The sequence below is a fragment of the Achroia grisella genome, unplaced genomic scaffold, assembly GCF_030625045.1.
Source record: "Achroia grisella isolate CSIRO2021 unplaced genomic scaffold, CSIRO_AGI_Agris_v1 utg2809, whole genome shotgun sequence".
In the NCBI taxonomy this organism is placed as follows: domain Eukaryota; kingdom Metazoa; phylum Arthropoda; class Insecta; order Lepidoptera; family Pyralidae; genus Achroia; species Achroia grisella.
The window spans coordinates 514,658-539,717 of record NW_026712768.1 but is presented as its reverse complement, the minus strand read 5'-3'; the positions used below and the strand labels follow the sequence as shown (position 1 = coordinate 539,717).

Sequence of the window (25,060 nt, the reverse complement as noted above, 5' to 3'; positions counted from 1 at the left end):
CGTTGAGTATTTCTTGCGTGAAAGAGTAACAATCATCCATATTTAGAAACTTTCGTGTTTATGATATTACTAGAGGGGCCCGTGTTTTAATTATATAAATTTCAATGTAAATTATAGCCTATGTGTTATTCTGATGTATAAGCTATATTACTGTAAAGTTTCATCGAAATCAAATTAGTAGTTTTTTTCGTATAAGAGTGACAAAAATCCATACTCATAAACTTTCGCGTTTATAACATCTATTTATTTTCTTTCTTTCTTTCTTAACATTATTAAGATTAAGATGGAGGCGTAAAACTTTACTCTTCCTAAATGGTAATGATTGAGGGACCACAGGCGATATAAATGTGTTTTTATTTTTTTTGTTATGTTCTATGTGCTATTGCTATTTCATTGTCAGACTATTAAGTATGTTATATGATATGTATATGTATGTATTATTGGTATGTATTACATAGGTATTATTTTTATTATTCATTACATTTGCACCGTCTACAGTTTCTCTGCACAACCTGTGGTTGACTGGTAGAAATTGCCGTAAGGCGTCCGCCATATGTACTTTTACCTTGGTATTTTGTGCATTGAAGTTATAGAAATAAATAAAATAAAAATAAAAATTATGTCATAATATATTATGACATGCTATTTATATACATATACACATAAAATATATACACATAAAATAGCATTTTATATATAAAATGCTATTTTATGTGTATGTTTGCTACTTACTATGAGATGGTATTACAAAATTGTCTACATCCAATTATATGTTCAAAAACGTAACAATCTAAATTTTAACTGTCAGTTTAAGCCGCTAGACCACACAATTGAGTACAAGTAATACTTGCGTACTAATATGCTTATATACTTTCCAGCAATGGTATTTCTGATACGATATTGAAATATTCAAGAAAAGTGCTTATTCCTTCTTTAGAGGCGACAGCTTGCTTGCAATTCACCTGGTGTTTTTTTTTCTGAGGGTTGATAATGGAATTGTGCTAACGCCTGCGCTAACGGTATACGCTGACTGGGCATCAGTGGAGATAAGATATATGATAAGATGATAATGAGATACGGTCAGTTAGATCATCGCGACAAATTCATCAGGAATTTACTATGATGGTTTCCAGGGGGATCGCGTGGAGGTCAACCTGACATGGTACAGTGCTAGTAATGGGGTTATCATATTACCATAAAATCAGTCACAAACTAATTTATTATCTATGCTATTAAAAAAAAAGATAAAGCAGTCATCAAAGAAATAGAAATAGAAATAATCTTTATTCAAATAAACTTAATATAAGCACTTTTGAATAGTCAAGTTTTTTTATTCTACCGCTTATTCGGAATGCAGATTCATCACAAGAAGAATAAGCAAGAAACTGGTGTGTTGCTCTTTTAAATAAATATTGAATTACTTATATTTAATTAACAACAAGGATTAGGCATGCGACAATCAAGATAGAAACCGCTACGCACTTAATCTCTGTTCAATCAGATAACAAAGGCGTTTGGTATCTCTATAATCTGACCAAAACATCAAGATCCCCTGTGTTTTTATGTATATATCATAGGTAGGTACGTTTGAGTAAAAAATATTCATAAAAGATAAAATAAAGATAAAGAAGCCTTTATGTCTGTACTATTATACATTTTTTTTTTCTACATTCATGTTTATTCGTATTATTATATTATACTATACATTTATTATTATTATATATATTTTTTTACTATTATTTTTGTTAAGTAGTTTAATTTTTTTATGTTTAATTATTAATTTCATTTTCTATATTATATCCCGCAGTACAGAGTGCCTTATGGCAAAGGCCTCCTCTAATTCCTTCCAGTGTACTCTATTTTGGACTGCTCTTCTCCAGTAGGGGCCTGCAGTCAGCTTGATTTCATCCTCCCAGCATCTCTGTGGTCTACCTGTTTTCTTTTTATTCTCTTGGATACCATTCAGTTACACAAGTACTCCATTTTTCAGGTTAGCTTCGAAAAAAATATTCAACTTTATTTAATTAACAGATGGCCATCAATCAGGGCCAGCGCAGGACTTGGCAAGTCGCTAAATTATCGACCTTAAAAATAACAGTATCCAACATTAAGTTCGTAACAAGTCGTATTAATCACTTGCTTTGTAGATATATTTTGTTTATTGGTAATGACAAGCTCTGTAGCCTGGAGGTTTAGTAGTACTTTCCGATGGTCGCAATTCGATTCCCGCACATTGATAATTTTTTTGTGTACATAAATATGTATTAGTATTTAACTATACAAATTTAGGTAATCTGTACATATAAATAAAATTGGAGTGTCTGTTTGTAACATTGAAATAACTGTTTTCTACTACATGCATATGAATATAAATACAGTACGTACACCAAAATAACATTTTTTACAATTTCTGTCTATCTGTTTGTTTTGGCTAATCTCTGAAATGGCTAGACCGATTTTGATGGGCCTTTTATTGCCAGGTAGCTGTAATAAGGAGTAACTTAAGCTACTTTTATTTTAGAAAAATAAAGGTAAATTTCACACGGTTGAAGTCGCAGGATCTGCTAGTAATATATATAAAATAATAAGTAGATGTGATTTACCATAAGTGTATATGTAAAAGACCTATACGAATAATAAACCTTTGACTTAACTTGGCCCTCAACTGACAGATCCATTTGTATTGATGAGTATTATTGTTTGTATCGATCTGGTATATGTATTATATATACATATAAATATGGGGTTATCGCAACTGAGACTTGAAGTTTTCTTCAAGTCTCTTATAATATTTAATTATCTATTTGCGTATTAAACTCGTCTTAATAATATCTGTCAATGCCTTGCTTATTTAAAAGTAAAACTATAATTAAAATGAAATACATAAAATCTTTTTTCAGATATTTATATACAGTAGAATCCGGATATAATGAACTTCAAGAGACTGGCGATCATAAACAATAGTCGTTATAAGCAGTTGGTTGCATAAACTGGAGTCGCACTAAACGAAATAAATAAGTGAAATCGCTATACGTGAATTGTACTATATATATATATATATATATATATATATTTATTTATTTTTATTTAAATAACTTTAATGCACGTCATACACAGGTAAAAAGTACATATGGCGGACTTAACACCTAATGGCATTTTCTACCAGTCAACCATGAGTTGTGCAGAGATAAGTTGTGGGCGGTACAAATAATATTATAATATTTTATAGAATATACATGAATAAATATATATATATATACACATGTAAATACATAAATATTCCTACAAATATACACAAAAATATATATATACAAAAATATACCATACACATAAATATATGACCAATAATCTGACAATGAAATAGTGATTCCAGCCGACAGTGTAAGCATATTACAATAGATACAAAAATATATATATGATTCGCCTTGTAGTAAAAATGAAGAAACTTAAGGCTAAAGAGAAAAATATATAAAAGATAATATATGATAATACACAAAATTATATGTCAAGATAATTAAATTTTACTCGTAGCAGTCCTGATGTCAAGGGGTATATAAGACCGTCAAATAAGACCCCAATTATATATATATATATATGGGGAGCGCCACGGGATTCAACTAGTATACACAATAAACAGAGACAATGATCAACACTATAGTTTGCTCTATGTTACGTCATAACTCAAGTCCATACATCTTTCGGTTTTTTTCTCACATATAGGAAGCTCGGCATTTGTCTGCTAGAGGCCATTATCATTACGCTCATGATAATGGCAGAAAAATGGCTGTGACGTCACGCGCACGTCACTCTTTTTTATTTCGCCCTTGTTAGTTATTGCTCTGATAAATTATATAAAAGCGTCAACACATAACCCAACCCTTGACAGATTGGTGCCGAGCTGCTGGGCTGATCTGTTGGATCTTGACAAATTGACGCATGAGAATCTGAGGGATTGGGGATGAAAGAATCGGAGACGCTAAGATCTTGTGTTATAGGTACTAGATAACTGATATAAATACTTAGTTTTTTTTTCTAAATACTCACATTATGATTCTCACATATCTGATTATTAGGTTTTTTTTTTATTTATTTCTAGTTATATATTTGCATTGAATATTTATGTATATAAATATATATATTGTTAGTATATAAATATATTTTTATATTGTATTTACATTGTATTCACATTTGACATTAATTCTTTAGATTTAATTTTTATTTTATCTTTTCTTAATTTTATTATTTGCACTCCTGTGACCCACACACCACGTCCTGTGTCACGCTGTTTTGGATTGACTGGAAGAGATCTCTTTTAGAGATAAGTCCTCCTTTGTAAAGAAAACTTATAACATATTCAAAACTTGTATTTAAAAGTGCAATAAAGTATATATAAATTATGTGTATATTTACATACATATTTACTACAAATACATAGAAAACACCCAATCCGATACCAAAATTGTACTCAAATATTTGTACCATGCGAGGAGTCAAACCAGCGACCATAGATCACCGAGGTGGTCGTAATTGACACATGAGAATCTTAGTGGATTAGTCATGGCATAGTCTTCACGAATGGCAATATATTATATGTAGCACATGCACTACAATCTATTCTGTAATATATGGTCAATAATTAATAATTTAATTTCTATGAAACTTTGAAATTGCCATTCTGAAATTCTAAGATATCTAGCCTACTCTGTAATTTAATTGCCATATCTCACCCTTGAACCAAAACACAGATTTTAAAGCAAATATAGAGATACATAAGCACACAACTGTGTACAAAGTAAAAAAAACTGTAAGATTGCTCGCCAGTTCAATTTGATAAAAAAAAATAATGTGATTTTTTTATTACATTTATGAACAATATCTCCATTTGCTATAATTTCCATCGTCTCAAATGTTTGTCTACAAAAAGTCAAACAAAAACATATTTCTATTTTGCACACTGTGAATACCACAACACAATTGAAATTCAAAGTAAATGATTCCATTATACGAAAAGGCATGGGAGTAACATGTTGAGTTTTATCGATAAAACCAACCGTGTATCTGCATCGATAAACGCAGAGTGATTAATTTGAGTTCCACATTTGAAATATGTCTGACGGTGCGTTGCGTTCTGTAAGCTTAGGAGGATAGCGAGGGCTTAGCTACGGAATACGCTGAAAGCTGTTTAGAGCTAGTGGCGGCTTTTGGTTTGTCGATATTTTTAGCAGCATAATAGTTTAATGAGAATAATAATAATTATAATCTCAAGACAATTCACACAGCTCTATCTAGACCTAAGTTCAGCTAGCTAAAGCTTGTGTTAATTGGTAAATACATACATATTATAGAAAACAACCAGATCCACGCAAATAATAATATTCAAGAATACAAATATTTGTGCCTTGCGAGAAATCGAACTCGCCATCAACGGAAGTATGTAGCGGCGGTATGTTAAACCGCTAGACCATCAAGGCCGAAGAATGAAAGTCAGTTTTAGTCGTAAATCTCTCTTTCTCTCTGCGTAGACTTTTCCCATTTCATTAGAGATCAGCTCTCCTAGTCCTTCTTCGCCTCTGGACCGTCGAATTGTTATTTCCGTTTTCTTTAAGTCGTTATTGATAGCTGACTTCCAAGTTAGTTGGGGTCTTCCTCGACTCTTTGGCCCAGTGTTATTTGGTCATTTGACTCTCTTCTCGTCTCATTACGTGTTTTACTCGTAAGTGAAAAAGTAAAAAGAAAACGCTGAATAAAGAATAGTTTGCATTACTTAGCGTGCCTGGGTGCAATTAGTATTTTAATTACAGTGAGATTGCTCTATTATCACATTAAGTCCAAGTTTTCTTAAAGCACTTACTTGCGATGGCAGGTCTTTTATTTTAATGGAACTAACAATTTAAGACTTTGTAAATTTATCATTTATTTTTTAAATTATTTGGACTCTGAATTATATGGACTCTATTATCGTTTATATTTTTAAATTTGGAATATTTTAAATTTTAAATTTGAATTTCATGTATTGATACGTTCCAAATTTAAAAATATAAATTTTTTATATAGTATTTTATGAACGTTTAAATACAGTTTATATTTATTAAAATTATCGACATCGATACGTTCATTTTATTATTCAGCGCATCACTACTCAGATTAATGTTAGGGTCCCATGAATGTAGCAGTGTTTACTGACCAATTAGTGCGCGACCCAAGTCGCTGAATAAACACACAGACAAACAAACAAAAATTTAAAACGTCACATTTTTGCGATGCTCCGGAATGGCCGGAGGGCGGTAATGAGATATTTTTGCAGTGAAATGTTTCATTGGAATTGACAATTTGTTGTGACTCACAGACACCGTAATTTGTATACTTTTTTCATAATATTTTTCTTTCTTCTTATCCAGGACTAAATTTATTAATATTATAAACGCAAAAATTTGTGTGTGCAGCGATCTCTATATTGATTATCGCATGTCTGTTACTTGATACATTGTAATTACTTATATAAAAAAAATCTATTCAAAAGAGCGAGACACACAAGTTTCTTGCTCATTCTTCTTGTAATGATTTTGCATTCCGAACGAGGGGTAGAATCAAAATATGACTATTCAAAAATGCTTGTAATGAGTTTATTTGAATAAAGATTATTTCTATTTCTACTAGACGGAGGTCCCATCAATGAGAACAATGCGGGTCTTTGGCGGAAGTGAAATTATGCGATCCCATAGCCCCAGCGACATGTCTGAGAAATAGCCGTCAAATATTTAGCAGGTAAGAATCCAATTGTCTCCACCGGCCGCTAATAATAATAATAATAATTTTTATTTCAGACAACATGATCCATTGTGTTAGTAACAGCTTAATGACATAACTTATCCTATGTTAGTAATAAAATATTGTTGGGAAGAAGATTAAGAGTGGAGGGGAGACCCTATAAAAGGCGATGCCTTCTCGGCACCGACACACTCTCACTTTGTGATTTAGACTGTTAGGTCGTTACTCTGCTAGTTTAGCTATCGGTTATAATCTTTCTATGTTCATAGTGTTGTTTTGTTTGATCTGAATTGGAGGTTAATTATTTCTGTTTGTAATTAGTTTTCGTGGTTAATTATTTTTGTAGTATAAAATAAGCGATGTAAGAAGTTATCATTTTGATTCGTATTAGTTAAATTTAGATGTATTGCTGAACGGTTACAATAAAATTGTTTTGTTATAAATTTATTTTTGAGTTTAATTTACTTAGGTAGCTGTATTTATTTCTTTTTAAAAAAATCACTTCTGGTCTTATTTCCAAGAATATATAATAAAATAAAAATGTAACTTTTAACATATTACCTGTCCCACCCAGTGTCTTAGAATGGGATAGTCTACTTTACAACCAATTGTCTTCAGGACACTGTTGCTAAGCCGATGGTTTATGAAAATTTTCTAATATAAAAAAAATGTTATATACTGTTTTAAGTTTGACACGGTCATTATTTATAAGTATAATTAGTAAATCATGGGATCTTACCACGTTTTATTTAGTTAGGATCGGGACCCAATCATTGGATTGGTAGATAAAAAACAAATTGTTATGACTATTCAAAAGTGCTTAAATTAAGTTTATTTGAATAAATGATTTTCTATTCTATTCTATTCTATTCTATTCTATTGAACTACACCAACCGAAGATACTGGCATCAGAACGACATCACATCCCAAGAATGGTTAGAGAGGCAATTGAAATACAGAAATATAAAAATTTCAATCGGGAAGATGGCTATAGACTCGCTAATGCTTGGAATCCAGTGATTGGTTTAATTAAACAAAAACATAAAACGCGATCACAAAGTGTATTAAGATGCGAAGATACTGTGCGTACAGTTTGCCGAGATGAATATCGAGCGAGTTCCAGTAGTAGCAACAAACGAAGACGTGTGAAGGTAGACGTATATGTCTGCCCATAAAAGATTTCTTTACCATCTACCCGCTGCTCTTCAGTTTACCCGTGATCATGGCAGTTGAAACACTGCCGAAATATCGGGAACACAACAACATACTTAAAAAACTGTTTTGGATAGTAACGTTTTTTTGTTGGGTTATTTGGGCTATTGTCGGTGCATGGACCTGTAGCTCTGCGACCTACATAGATCTACTGTGCTCGCCCTTTTCAAAGTTCGCTACCTAGTCAGGGACAATTGAAGCATATTCTTAGTAGCGATGCTTTTTATCTCGTCAGGAAAGAGTGTAAACTTTCCAAAGGAGATATTTCGTTTATGCATGAGTGGACTACAACCACATAGGATATGTAGTGGCGTTTCCTCTTCAGAGAGTATCGTTACATTCTGCAAACACATCTACAATGTATACACGCCAAGTTTCCTTCGACGCCTTATTCCACTGTTTTTATTCCCGCTCCCTCGATTGTACCATAAGTGTGGATCCGTGTTTAGGACCTTTTCACGGAAAAATACAATCTAAAAAAAGAATCCGAGGGACATTTGGAGACAATGACAAGTTGGGTTCCTTTTATTATTCTAATTAGGGAGTTAACATTATTCAATTAAGGATTAAAGAACGGGATTTTATTTAATCCCCTACAACCTTTTCTTTTATAACACAGGGGACAAACGAGCATGCGGCTCACCTGATGGTAAGTGATTACCGCCGCCCATGAGCACCCGCAACACCAGGGGAAATGCAAGTACGTTGTCGGCCTTTTAAAAAGGAATAAGCTCTTTTCTGGAAGGTTTCAATATCGTATCGGTTCGGAAATACCATTGCTGGAAGGTGATTCCACAATGTGGTTGTGCGTAAATTACATAAACTAACATATTATATACTAGCTGACTGGTACAACTTCGTTTCTATCACATTTACTTGAGATTTATCATTATATTTCTCCCAATTTACATAATATCTTTTTATACGTATAATTAGTAAAAATCACGGGATCTTACCACGTTTTATATTTATTTACTGAGTTCCCGATATTTCGGTAGTGTTTCAACCACCATGATCACGGGTAAACTGAAGAGCAGCGGGTAGATGGAAAATGAAATCTTTTTATGGGCAGACATATGCGTCTACCTTCACACGTCTTCGTTTGTTGCTACTACTGGAACTCGCTCGATATTCATCTCGGCAAACTATACTCACAGTATCTTTACGTACATTTAATACACTTTTTGATCGCGTTTTTTGTTTTTGTTTAATTAAACCAATCACTGGATTCCAGGCATTAGAGAGCCTATATTTTTACTAATTATACGTATAAATAATGACCGCGTCAAGTTTAAAACAATATCTTTTTAAATTATAGCCTATATGTTAATATAATATATAAACTATATTACTGTGAAGTTTCATCAATATCCGTTCAGTAGTTTTTGCGTGAAAGAGGAACAAACATCCGTCCATACTCACAAATATTCGTGTTTGTAATGTATAAATTAGTAAAATAGTTAGTCTCTGATTTTGGTAAATGCCAAGATATATTTAGTAAAAAGTCGAGCAACACCCAAGTTTCTTGCTCATTCTTCTTGTGATGAGTCTGCGTTCTGAATGAGTGGTAGTATTTTTTTTTAATGAGTAATGGGGGCTGCCTATATAGCAGCGTTTTATAGATGCACCTCATTGAGATTGTACTTATATCAGCAACAGTTGAGGTAGCTCCTATTGCCAACTTTGTATTTTATTCTTTACTAGTTGTACCCACAACTTCTTTCGCGTGGAACTTAACTTTATATTTCCAACATAAAAGCATTTTTCTAAAATAAAAGTAGCCTAAGTTACTTCTTATTATATAAGCTACCTACCAATAAAAGTCCTGTCAAAATCGGCCAGTTATTTCAGAAATTATCCGGAACAAACAGACAGACTGGCAGACAGACAAAAATTGTAAAAAACAATATTTTGGCACATGCACCAAAATAATTTTTTTGGAGCGTCTGATTGTAATAATGAAGTAACCGTTTTTTACTACATGCATATGAATATAACATACACCAAAATGTCATTTTTTACAATTTTTGTCTGTCTGTCTGTCTGTTTGTGGTTGGACGAGACTTTTATTAGCAGGTAGCTGATGTTATAAAGAGTAACTTTTATTTTAGAAAAATTAAGCTAAAATCCATAAAATCCACGCGGACGAAGTCGAGTACAGCTAGTCTATATATATAATTCAAAGGTGACTGACATAGTGATCTATCAACGCACAACCCAAACCACTGGACGGATCGGGCTGAAATTTGGCATGCAGGTAGATGTTATGACGTAGGCATCCGCTAAGAACGGATTTTTATTAATTCTACCCCCAAGGGGATAAAATAAAACATATGTTACTCTTTCACGCAACTACTAAATATATTTTGATGACTTTCTGCAGTAATATCACTATGTATTATAAAACATAATCACTATCGCTGTCTGTCCGTACCTATGTAGCTTAAATCTTTAAAACTACGCAACCAATTTTGAACCGATTTTTTCATTAATAGATAGTGATACAAAAAGAATGATATTTGGCATACAGGTAGATGTTATGACGTAGGCATCCGCTAAGGATTTTGATAAATACCATCCTTAAGGGAACAAATTAACGCGAGCGAAGCCGCGGGCAAAAGCTACTTTTTATATATAAAGATAGAGAAATAAAAGTGATCAATTGAAAAAGTTGTAGTTACCGCTCGCAAGAAGTTCCGATCATAAGTACAGTTAGACGGAGATATCAAATATGGTGATAGATATCAACCCATAGAATATTATCCGCTACATTAACATTGGCTCGCGTACATAAATTGTGGCTAATTCGCCAAGTTCCAGCCACTTGGCACCCGAGCTCAGCCGCTGAACATTACGCCAAGTTTGTTGTGATATACAGTCTCCGGGTGGATCCTCCTTTTTAATGGTTGCGATTGGCTATTTTTATGGGAAATTACGATGGTATCATGGTTCGTAATAGTTTTTAGCGATAACTTCGCTTATTTGTATATTTACGACGACCTCGGTGGTCTAGCGGTCTTGCACACCGGTTTACGTCCGAGGGTCGCGGGTTCGATTCCTCATTTGTATTCATGATTGTTTGTATCGGTCTGGGTGTTTTCTATGTATAATATGTATGTATTTACAAAAAAAATATATCTATGTATTTGTGTCAATTATCTAGTACCCATAACACAAGCTTTAGCTAACTTAACTTGGGTCTAGATGTCGCTATGTGAATTATCCTGAGATTATTATTATATTAACTAAATAAGATTAAGTCAGTCGTAGTGATCAGAACAGACCAGTTCCTACAAGAACTCGTTCACGAGTATGACAGAAATATGTAGGTATTATTTTCTATTGTATTGTTTGATGTAGATTTCGGAATGAGCGGTAGATTAAAAAAAAAAATATTGTGCTTAAATTAAGTTTATTTGAATAAATGATTTTCTATTCTATTCTATTCTTTTATTACAATAAAGCTTGTCATACATTGTCATAAGTGGAAGATATGAAAGGGAGTATTGTATGACACGAAGTTACACGTGGCGAGAGCAAAGTTTTCTAATAAAAAGCTTTTTGAATATAAGCTTGATTTCTATGCATACGATTTAAAAGTTTTCTCGTACAGGATGGAATGTATACGAGTACGTAATATTATGAAATGATATAACAGAATGTTCATTTATTATATCATTTCATAATATTTCTACAGTACATTTTGTTACAGTATTGCAGCGTGTTGACTTAATCGATATAGATAACTTTTTATGCATATGTCCTGAGATCATTGACAGCCTCGGTGGTCTAGTGGTTTAGCACACCGCATTGCTGTCCGATGGTCGTGGGTTCGATTCCTCGCACGGTACAAACATTTGTATTCATAATATGTATGTATTTACAAAAAATATATGTCTATGTATACGTGTATTTATTAAAAAAAAATTGTATCCATGTATTTATATCAGTTGACTTGTACCCATAACACAAGCCCTGCTTAGCTTGGGACTAGATGATGCTGTGTGAATTGTCCTGAGATAAAAAAAAATCATAATTATTATTATATTAACTAAATAAGTTTAAATCAGTCGTAGTGATTAGAGCAGACCAGTCCCTACAAGCAGAACTCGTTCACGAGTATGACAGGAAAATATAAATAAACTAGCTTTTGCCCGCGCCTTCGCTCGCTTTAATTTATCCCCTTAGGGGTGGATTTTATCAAAATCCTTTCTTAGGGGATGCCGACGTAATAGTAGCTTCATGCATGTAAAATCTCAGCCCGATCGGTTTAAAATTGACAAAGTTTCATACAAACTTTCATCCCCTATTTTATCCCCTTGGGGGTAGAATAAATCAAAATCCTTTCTTAGCGGATCCCTACGTCATAACATCTCTACCTACATGCCAAATTTCAGGCAGATCCGTCCAGTGGTTTGGACTGTGCGTTGATAGATCACTATGTCAGTCACCTTTGAGTTATATATATTTAGATACTAGCTCTCCTGGCAAATGTTGCTTCGCCATATAAATTAATAACGCTACAAAAAATAAGGGTTGGTGATAGAAGGGTGAAAATTTAGAGTTGTATGTATTTTTTAATGACACATAATAAAAAAATATAAATAAAAAATATTGCCCAAAAAAAAAATGATGTTAGGGGTGGACAACCCTTATCACTTAGGTGTATGAAAAACGGATAGTAGCAGATTCTCAGACAGTAGGTCTATACATATAAAATTTCATAAAAATCGGTCAAGTTTCAGAGGAGTATGTAACTAACATTGTGACACGAGGATTTTATATATAAAACATATTAATTAAAATAGTTTGCTTGCTTTCACAAACATATTAAGGTCGGATTTCACCAATCGTAGCATAAACACGTTCAAGGAAACGGAGTTTAGCGTGAACTCGAAAAAAAGAACGACGTTGATCTCGTTTTACTTTAAATGGAATTCACCAACATTATACAGATCGCGTTTACCAAAATGAAGTTTAGATTTTCATTCGTTCACAGTGTTACATGCTCATAAAATAGTATTTGATGCAATGGGTAATTTAAATGAAATGATTCTAAGAAATATTTATAATTCAATCATGTGATAATTAGGATAAGTTTTTTAATTTTTAATTCAATAAGTACAGTCGACTACAAAGTATAAAACAACAACATTTACCTATAAACTAGTAAAAAAATATTTTATTGAGGATTTTTTTTTACACTAATGGCAATTTTCTTTTTATTCCCGATATTGTATTGTCAAAATTTTGATTGATGGCTGTTTGACAACTGACAGCTGCTTTAAATACGTGTAAAGAGTTAACTGTAGGAAATCAGACGTACAGAATTTATAAACGTGTTTAGCGAAATTTGTAGTGGTGAAATGCAAAATGAAACTTTGAACTCGTTTAAACGTTTTAATGGCGTTCAGTATGAACTAAACGTGATCAGTTTCTTTGGTGAAATCCGACCTAAATCTACACAAATATTGTGAAGCTTTATGAAGTTTATGCAAATATGTTGATGATTCAAACTTAAAGCTGTTTCCAAGTTTGTTAGTATGCTTATGTTATTATTTGAACTTAAGGGACACTTTATATAGAAGCTTAAACTGGGTAGGATAGTGCTAGTAATGAGATAGAGCGAGAGGTACGACTAAATTGTCTAAGGTAAGACAGAGATAGTGTGTACACCGTAGCAGTGCAGGATTATTGAATTGTTTCAGTGTGTTAAGTATTTGAAGTTTATTCTTTGGAACTGTCGTAGATGTAAGCTTTCAGTAATGCAGAAAGTATTTTAAGCTACAAATGATACATTTTGAAGGGATTATTCTAATGTGTCATAATAAAAAATTCAAATGTGTAATAAAATATTTTCTTTGTTAAAAAGCTTATTATAAAATTGAAGAATTTATAAATGATAATAATGTTTTTGTAGAAAATATCAAACTTAAAATTCATAGCGCTGACAATGTTATCTGATTGAACAGAGATTAAGTGCTTAGCGGTTTCTATGTTGATTGTCGCATGCCTAATCCTTGTTGTTAATTAAATATAAGTAAATCAATATTTATTTAAAAGAGCAACACACAAGTTTCTCTCTTATTCTTCTTGTGATGAATCTGCATTCCGAATAAGCGGTAGAATAAAAAAAAACTTGACTATTCAAAAGTGCTTATATTAAGTTTATTTGAGTAAAGATTATTTCTATTTCTATTTCTTATAAAATAGCAATATTAGGGCTACCTACACTTTCTCTCATATTTCAGCCTAGATGTTTGCTGGTAAGCTGTGTTTCGTACCAGCAGTAAGTTGAGCTATGGCAGTGAAATTACAGAATAAGAGGCGTGATATCTTAGTCTACTGTATTATCAATCTATAATACTGGTGTCACATGAAGTTGTTATGCTATTTCTGCTATTTGTCTATTGTATATTTATTTATTTCAGGCTACTAGAATACTGTTATATATAGAAATAGAAATAAATATTTTTTATTCACATAAACTTAATATAAGCACTTTTGAATAGTCACATTTTTTTGATTCTGTCATTCATTCGGTACGCAGACTCATCACAAGAAGAATGTGCAAAAAACTTGTGTGTTGCTCTATATGTTATACTAGCTGTTTCCGCAACTTCGTCCGTGTGGAATTTAACTTTATTTTTCTAAAATAAAAGATTTTTTTCTATAATAAATGTAGCCTAAGTTACTTTTTATTCCATCAGCAACCTGCCAGAAAAAGTCCCGTCAAAATCGGTACAGACATTTCTGAGATTACCCGTGTGAACGAAGGACTGTATATATATATGGGGCTGGTAGATATAATTATGCAAACACAGGTTTTAGGAAGCAATAACATAATATTATGTACAAAAGTATAATCAATAGCAGAACAAGAATGACAATGTCATATATATTTTTCTATATAAAATAATAGACAAAATACATAAATAATAAACAAAGAGATGCGTCGTACACAACCCGGAACAAACAAACAGACAGACAGACAGATAAAAATTGTAAAAAATATTATTTTGGACCGTATTTATCATATGCATGTAGTAAAAACGGTTATTTCAATATTACAAACAGACACTCCAATTTTATTTATATGTATATATATGTAACTAAAGTACAATATTTCCTTTCGCCACAGAGTTTGTTCATGGAAAAATATTTCTTTTCATACACATTCTCCATAACCACTACAATATATACCGAAATCGCGTTTTGACGCTACAGCCAGCGAAAACTGAACAAATCGCTTCTCATTCGCTCCTGAGTGGACCATTTCTCACAAAGATTGCCCCATGTGATGTCATCCTATGATATGTTATGGGAAATGGGGTACAACTCGTTCATATGATTTAACGTCGCCCGCGATGTAGGTACCATGTATGTAATTCTAGATTTTTCTATATACCTCTGATGCTCTAGAATATTCTGTATAACTCTAATTGTTGCACGTATATATATTTACTAGCTTTTGCCGGCGGATTCGCTCGCGTTAATTTATCTCCTTAAGGGTGGAATTTATCAGAATCCTTTCTATGGGGATGCCTACGTCATAATAGCTTTATGCATGCAAAGTCTCAGTCGGATCGGTTTAAAATTGACAAAGTTTCATACAAACAATCATCCCCTATTTTATCCCCTTGGGGGTAGAAGTAATCAAAATCCTTTCTTAGTGGATGCTTACGTCATAACATCTATCTGCATGCCAAATTTCAGCCCGATTCGTCCAGTGGTTTGGGCTGTGCGTTAATAGATGTCAGTCAGTCACCTTTGAGTTATATATATTTAGATTTTTTTTCTATTTTTTTCCAAATGTATTTTCTTTATAGAATAATAAATATTAACATTTGTATTCATGATTATGTTTGTTTGTATTGCTCAATGTATATTATGTATATATGTAAAAATTCCATCGAAATTTGTCCACCTCATATTATTGCAGTAACTCGATCAAAGCTTAATTAAAAATATTAATTATTTACACGTTTTTCGTTGAAAATATAATGTCGGAGAAACAATATTATGTAAAGTGATAATTTCATAAAACTCCTATTGTGGATATCCCGCAATTTCACTTTGACGAAGGCTAATGGAGTGTCAATTTTTTTTTATTTTCCCGCGGCATCCCGCCACGATGCTGCAAGGGGTACGGTGATAAAAAACCGTCAAATTCCGAGGTCATTTGCTTATAAAATTAAAATGGACTTTAATATTTCATTTTGATTTTATTACTCCTCCCAGTCAGCAGAAAAAACATCTACATGGTTTAATGATGCCTATATCATAATACTTAAAATTAGCATCGATATTGCTAATTTTAGTCATCATCATCATCATCATCGCAGCCCGGAAGACGTCCACTGCTGTACTTAACTATGGGCCTCATTAACAAGCTCAGAGTCACTCAGGCAATGGGCTATGTTCGGAGTTACTCTGCGTGATCGAATCAGAAATGAGGAGATCCGCAGAAGAACCAGAGTGACCGACATAGCCCCAAGGGTTGCGACTCTGTAGTGGCAATGGGCAGGGCACATAGCTTGTAGGACAGATGGCCGTTGAGGCAGTAAAGTCCTCGAGTGGCGACCACGGACCGGAAGACGCAGCGTGGGGCCTCCAGCAAGGTGGACCGACGATCTGGTCAAGATCACAGGAAGGCATTTTGAATCATCTTTCGTTATGCGAGCAGCTAAGGAATGGATCTCTCTACCAGCGTCTATTTTTCCTGCCTCTTACAACATTGGGTCTTCCAAGTCAAGAGTGAATAGGCATTATTTGAGCTTGCGTGTAACAGCTTAGACCACATCATCACTTAACATCAGCTGAGATTGCAGTCAAACGCGCTCAAAATTTGATATAAAAAAAAAAAAGAAGATGGATGCGAGCAGCGCAAGACCGATCGTCGTGGAGATCTTTGGAGGAGCCCTATGTCCAGCAGTGGACGTCTTCCAGACTGCGATGATGATACATATAAAACACCCAGACCGATACAACAATCATAATCCCAAATATACAATGTTTGCATCGTGCGAGGAATCAAACCTTCGACCATCGGAAGTAAGGCAGTGGTAAACCGCTAGACCACCGAGGTTAACAATAATATATTACTACCTAATATATACAGACAACATACTATATCTTATACTTAATAATAGGAAGAGAAACATAACGTCCAGACGTATTGCTATGTAGTAAATAAACCACGAATAGTCAATGAGGTTATGACCTAAATATAGAATGACATAGGGCTAGGGTTGCCAACACTATAATAATAAGTGTATCTCAAGACAATTCATACAGGGCTTACGCTTGTATCTAAAAATGTTTCCTTAAAGATACTTCTAAAAAAATGTATAAGACAGGATAATTCGCACAGCGATATCTAGACCGGGTTAAGCTTGTGTTACGATACATATATATATATTTTTTTTTTTAATATATATATATATTATACTATTACTATACTATACTATATTATAGGGTGTTATGTATATAGATTACACCCAGACCGATACAAACAATCATACTCATGAATACAAAAGTTTGTACCGTGCGAGGAATAGAACCTGCTGTCATCGGAAGTAAGACGGTGTGCTAAACGGCTAGACCACCGAGGCCGTCAATATATATAAATATATTTTTTCAATTAATGATAATGGAGCGTATAATTTTCGACGAACTCGATGGTCTAGCGGTCTAGCACACCGCTTTACGACCGATGGTCGCGGGTTCGATTCCTCGCACGGCACAAACATTTGTATTCACGAGTATGATTGTTTGTATCGATGTATTTACGAAAAAAAAAAATCTATGTATTTGTATCAGTTGTCTACCCATAACACAAGCTTTAGCTAGCTTAACTTGGGTCTAGATGGCGCTGTGTGAATTGTCCGGAGATTATTATTATTAATTTTATAGTAAATAAAGATATTTACCTCTCTCGATGTTTCGATTATATTGCACTAGCCGTGGTCACGAATTCCTATGTTTACGAGAGAGGTAACCTATTTACCATAAAATTATTCGTACAGTTCGATAAAAATATGTTGTTTGTCCCACAGACGGCGGTTGGTGACCGAAATGAATTTTCTTCATTTTCAATCCCAAATTAAAAAAATAATAACGATTCAATGTTTACCTATGTCTATAAGGATCGTGTTAATAATAAACAGTGTATATCAAACACGAAAGTTTAATCATAATCGAGAAATTGTTAAAGAAATGAGTACTGCAAAACCCGGTTGACACGTTAAACGCCATGTAGGTCACCGGTGACCTCATAATGTCTGGATCTTTGCGCCGCGTAGGTCATCCGTGACCTCATAATGTCTGGATCTTTGCGCCGCGTAGGTGACCGGTGACCTCATAATGTCTGGATCTTTGCGCCGCGTAGGTCACCGGTGACCTCATAATGTCTGGATCTTTACGCCGCGTAGGTCACCGGTGACCTCATAATGTTTGGATCTTTGCACCGCGTAGGTCACCGGTGACCTCATAATGTCTGGATCTTTGCGCCGCGCAGGTCGCCGGTGTCCTCATAATGTCTGGATCTTTGCGCCGCATAAGTCAGTCGTGACCTCATAATGTCTGGATCTTTGCGCCGCGTAGGTCACCGGTGACCTCATAATGTCTGGATCTTTGCGCCGCGTAGGTCACCCGTGACCTCATAATGTCTGGATCTTTGCGCCGCGCAGGTCACCGGTGACCTCATAATGTCTGGATCTTTGCGCCGCATAGGTCACTCGTGACCTCATAATGTCTGGATCTTTGCGCCGCGTAGGTCACCCGTGACCTCACTTTAGAGATGTGTTGAGCGGCGCGTGATTTTTTCATACATTTGTAGTACTAAAGTGACCTGAGCGGCGCTCAACAATACTCTCTCATGTTCAACAATACCTCGCGGCGCACGCGAATACAAAATATGTTGTTTGTCCCACAGTGCCACGGCGGTCACTGGTGACCGAAATGAATTCTCTTTATTTTCAATCCCAAATTAAAAAATAATAAAGTTTCAATGTTTACCGATGTCATAAAAGGATTTTTTTTAATAATAAAAAAAATTGACGTGTTAATTATATAAACAGTGTATATCAAACACGAAAGTTTAATTATAATTGAAAAATTGTTAAAGAAATGAGCACACAAAATAAATTATGCAGTTTTAGATTACGCTGCTTAGACACTCGGCTACTGACTGTCGATTCGGTCCATGTCGGCACTGTTAGTGACACACACTACGAGCGTTGCTCAATAAATCATACACATATATAAGGTTGGTAGACGGCAGAAAAATGATATCAGAGTATAGTAAATAATATATTTGTCTTTCTTTATGTCGCTAATAGTCAGTGGTTAGAGGGAGCCGTGCATTATATATGTTTTCCGGGGTTTTCTTCTAGTGTAGAAAAAATAAATGAGTTATAGATGAGTTTCAAAAGATCATCTCGCGTCTGAACTCGTACGGAAAAATTATTTATTGTTTTGTACGGAAACATTTTTACCGAATTATAAGAGAAATATTATATCGATATTTTTATAGCAACACTTTCAATTTTTAACTAGTTAAATATAATAGAAAATTTTATCTATACATATAAATAAAATTGGAGTGTCTGTTTGTAATATTGAAATAACCGTTTTTTACTACATGCATATGAATAATAAATACGGTACATATAGCAAAATAACTTTTTTTTAAATTTTTATCTGTCTGTTTTTTCCGGTTAATCTCTGAAATGGCTGGACCGATTTTGACGGGACTTTTTTTGTCAGGTAGCTAATGTAATAGGGAGTAACGCAGGCTACTTTTATTTTAGAAAATAAAGTTCAATTTCCACGCGCACGTAGTCACGGAAACAGCTAATTCATTAATATAATTAAAATATATTTGTGGGTAATTATTAGTTAGCACAGGAGGGTGCAATATTTCGTTATCATCCCTAAAAATTAGCTCAAATACCTTAATAAATAAAAAAAATTATAAATAATAATATATTAATATTTTTTTTATATAAAAATTTTGCTTATATAAAAATTATAAATCCAATTTGAAAATAAGGATTTATTTCTCGTTTCCTCGCGTTTAAAATATACTAGTTTGTTTTGTATCCATTGTAATAAAAAAAAGAAAACAAAAAAAAAAAATATATATAAAACTAAACAAAGCGCTTAATATAATCTCGTTTCGTATTCAACTCTGTCCGATGCAGTACATACACTGGTAGGGAGGTTCGACCGCTGTTGTGGTTAATTTGTTACAGATTTAGAAATGCAGACGACAATGTTCGTTGGATTTTAATAGATTCTACTGAACCTACCTCATTCATTGTTGAGTTAAAATTGTATTGCAATATATTTTCCAATTCGGTTATTGTTAAACGAGTTGCAGTGAGACTAAAATGGATCCTGTCAAAGTGAACGGAAACTAAATAATGTGTTTAATAATGGTTGTAACCGCGACTTCATCCGCATGTAATATAATATATAAAAATTACGTATCACGTTGTTTGTCCGCGATGGACTCCTAAAGTACTGAACCGATTGAAAATTTGATTTGCACGCTGTATGCAATTTGATCCAATTTGAAAGATATGATAGCTTACATCTCAATTTATAGTCGCAATATTATTTTATTCAAGAACCTTAGTCACAGCAACGCGTGGCAGGGTCTGCTAGTTGTGTATATATATCTATTCTCCCAAATTTGAATTTAAATGAAATAGTATTATTGTAAATATGTACAACATTAAAAAAAAAATACGAGCTGAGTTTCTTGTCAGTTCTTCTCATCTCGAAATCATTCCGAACTGACGGTAGATTTGACATATCATAAGAGTCTGTAATAGACCTATATGAATAAAGATATTTTAAATTTGAATTTGGAATTGAAATAAGTAATAATTATTAATTTGAAAAGAATACGAGCTGAGTTTCTTGTCAATTCTTCTCATCTCGAAATCATTCCGAACTCAAGATTTGACATATCATAAGAGTCTGTAATAGACCTACATGAATAAAGATATTTTAAATTTGAATTTGGAATTGAAATAAGTATCAATTATTAATTTGAAAAGAATACGAGCTGAGTTTCTTGTCAGTTCTTCTCATCTCGAAATCATTCCGAATGATGATGAATCCATATGAATATGGATATTTTAAATTTTGAATTTTTATATATTTCAGATTATATCCACACATCTTACAAACTAGTTTAGTAAATTATAATATATATAAGTATGCTGTTAGTCCATATATCTGTGTCCACGTCCAAAAGCACTGGTTATGCAGCAAGGCAATGGTATCCAGTGCCTCTTGAGTGAATGAACAATCTATGAATGACAAATCCATATAAACTATCACCCCTATATTATTATGTCCCCTTGACCTAATATTTACTTTCTAAATAATATAAATAAATATATACAAGAATAATATTTCAGTTGTCTTATTCAAATTCAATTGTATTGTAAAGTAAAGTAAAAAATTAAAATTAAAAAGGAATATACACATAAACATTTCCTGAATTCCGTTGTTCAATTAAAAAAAATAATTAATAATATTCAAACACTTGAACAGATCTTCATAAACATAGATTACAAATATAATAACGTCAGCATTTGAATGAAAAAATCGTCAAATCTGTTTAAGAGTTTCTAAGACCCACAGATAGCCACTCACTAGGAATTATAAAACAAAGTCGCTGTCGCTGTCTGTCCGTCCCTATGTATGCTTAAATCTCTAAAACTACGCAACAGATTTTGATGCGGTTTTTTTAATAGATAGAGTGATTCAAGAGGAACGTTTATATGTATAATACATGTACACCCGAGCGAAGCCGGAACGAGTAACTAGTTTAAAATAAATAACACTATTTCTACGGAGCTAAAATCAAAACACTTTTAAAAATAGAACTGTAGAATCATTCAGAAGTTAGAAATATCAGGTTCTATAATTGTATTTGCGATGTATGTCTGTATGTCCAGATTTATTGGAAGTTGTGTAACATGTGAAGTTTATTAACGAGTAACCGTATCGGTTTGGACTGCTCCGACAACCGATATAACTGATAACTGATATACAGTAACTACAAGAACCAGTATATTTATAAAAGTCTACAAATAGAGTATTTGTATTTTATTGAGAGGTTTGAACTTTTACTTGGATTTGACCTGTAGCACTGGTACTGGTACTGGTACTGTATAGATCTATTGTGATTGCTTTTTTTTTAGATTTCGTTGCCTAGGCTCTCAGGGACAAGAATTAAAAGGATTAAGGAGCGATGGGTTTTATCTCTTCAGGATAGAGTCTGTGCTTTCCAAAGGAGATATGTTAGAATTCACATCATTATTGTAGAAAAAGTCCGATATTTTAAAAATATATTAAAAGAAGGTAGTTTGTTTTTAGTACTAATGAAGTACCCAATGTAAAGATTATTACAAATATTGTAAATAGCGCCATCTAGTATTTATAGACCAACCTATTACACTGACTGGTCTATAAATACGGAGGTCGGTAGTTGAATAATCCTCTTTCGTTGGGTGAGCCGCGGCATTCAGTCGACGAGCGCAGAGCGTGCCGGTTGTGTTTTGGATATTAAAGTGAATTGTATTAGGAATGGGTTTATCCCGGTCTTAGTCGGGCCTGGGGGGAAGCTGCAAGTAGTGAAGGTGAGTATTAATGCATTCTAAAAGGACCTTTTAAACCTACACCCGTGTCACAAGTCACGGGCGCTACTTGGGGTTTCCCTTGCGGTAGCCGGCTTCAAAGCCTCAGTCGTCCATCATAAATAGTGCTTCTTACAGATATTACATTTTATTCTATAGTATTTAACTGAATAAGTGCTAATTGGTAGTTTGTATTGACACACTTAAACTTAAAAATGTAAAGTAATAATAAAATTATTTAAAAGAGCAACACGCAAGTTTCTTGCTCGTTCTTCTCGTGATTAGACAGCTTTCCGAATGAGCGGTAGATTAAAAAAATGTGATGACTATTCAAAAGTGTTAGTTTGTTTTAATAAATTATTTCTATTCTATTCTATTCAAATAGAAACTACTGTCGCTAGTCTAGCGGTTTATTTTTATTACATACACTAATTATTTGACTACTTTCGTTTAATAGTTAGTTCAAGTCGTTAGTTTAGCAGTTTAAACCACTTTACTTCAGACAAGCGGCGGTTCGTTTCCTGGCATGGTGCAAACATTGGTATTCATGAATATGATTGTTTGTATCGGTCTAGGTGTTTTTTTATGTATACATTCGATTCCAATACGATCTCGTGATTTTTCCTAATTGTACGTATTGTTACGTTGCAGGTAAATACTGGAAGAGAAGGGCTGAAGATCGTGCCTAGTGGAATGCCTTGGGAGAGGCCTATGTCCAGCAGTGGACTGCAGTGGGCTGATGATAATAATGATGATGATGTACGTATTATTTTTATTTATTTATATAACTTTAATGCAACAGTACTAATAGTAACAGTACATTTGGCGGACTTAACACCATGCGGTATTTTCTACCAGTCAACCCACCATAGGTAATGCTGAGAATAATTGTTGGCGTTGCAAAAATATTATCTATGTATTCAGAAAAAAATATATTTCAATCAGTTGTCTAATACCCATAACACAGTTATTGTAAGCTTGGGACTAACTCTGCTTAGTTTGGGACTAGATGGCGCTGTGTGCAGTGATTATTTTATAGTTTTTTTACTCACTACAAAATTCCAATTTCAATTTAGCCGCAAATCAATTGCGCCACTCGATGTATCGAAACTACTTGCTAAACCATCGAACAATCCAGAATTCGTCACACCCAAGCACACTCGGTCAGCTCTATGGACTAATTGGTTGAACTAACGAGACACTCAACTCGCCCTCGTGTTTGTTATAAGTGTTTACCCGATTATGAATAAAAAAAGGGTATATCTATTAACATATTGCTTAGCATTTTTCTGTTATATTAGAGTGCTATATTAGATTTCTAGATAATCCGTACATCTTCGCTTGCATCACATTTACTTGACATTTATCATTATATTTCTCCCAATTTCTATAATATCTTATTAAATTACAGCATATGTGTTATTTTAATTTATAAGTTACTAGCTACTCGCCCTGGCTTCGCACGTGTACATGTCTAAATATATATAACTCAAAGGTGACTGACATAGTGATCTATCAACGCACAGCCCAAACCACTGGACGGATCGGGCTGAAATTTGGCATGCAGGTAGATGTTATGACGTAGGCATCCGCTAAGAAAGGATTTTGATTAATTCTACCCCCAAGGGAAAAAATTGGGGTTGAAAGTTTGTATGAAACTTTGTCAATTTTAAACCGATCGGGCTGAGGCTTTCTATACATAAAGCTACTATGACGTAGGACAATTCACACAGCGCCATCTAGATCCACGTTAAGCTAGCTAAAGCTTGTGTTATGGGTATTAGATAACTGATACAAATACATAGATAATTTTTTTTACTGTAAATACATACATATTATACATAGAAAATACCCAGACCGATACAAACAATCATACTCATCAATACAAATATTTGCACGGTACGAGGAAATCGAACCCGCGATCATCGGTCGTAAAGCGGTGTGCCAGACCGCTAGACCACCGAGGTTGTATATATTTAGATGAGATCTCACCAAAAAGCGCAAACACAGACTGTAGTAAAAACTCAGTAGACAGGGGCGGATCGTGAATTTGTTGGGGCCCTGGGCTAAAACTTAAGGACCTACCTAATTATATTACTCAACTAAAAATATACACCGACCAAAAACAAGCGACAGGGAATTCCCAGTTCCGTTCGATAGACTCGCGCACCCATCATCATCATCTGCTTCTTCCTTATCCCATTTATTTGGGGTCGGCGTAATATGTTTTTTTCTTCCATTCATCCCTGTTCGCAGACTTTCATTGCACCCGTAGACTCGTACACCCATGGGTTGATTTATCTTAGGGTTATCAAATACATTCTGCGATAATTTTTCTCGCGGAAGGAGGCTGTAAATACATCATATCCCGCTATCCGCCGCAGAAGATACCCAGGGCGTACCGCCAAACAATCATACTC

At 33.8% G+C, this 25,060-nt stretch overlaps 1 protein-coding gene across 6 annotated transcripts in view; it reads right to left on the bottom strand.

The window, feature by feature from the left end:
* Window positions 1-25,060, bottom strand: part of LOC131843160 (hemicentin-1) — a 581,682-nt gene that overhangs the window by 317,426 nt on the left and 239,196 nt on the right. The window lies entirely within an intron of this gene.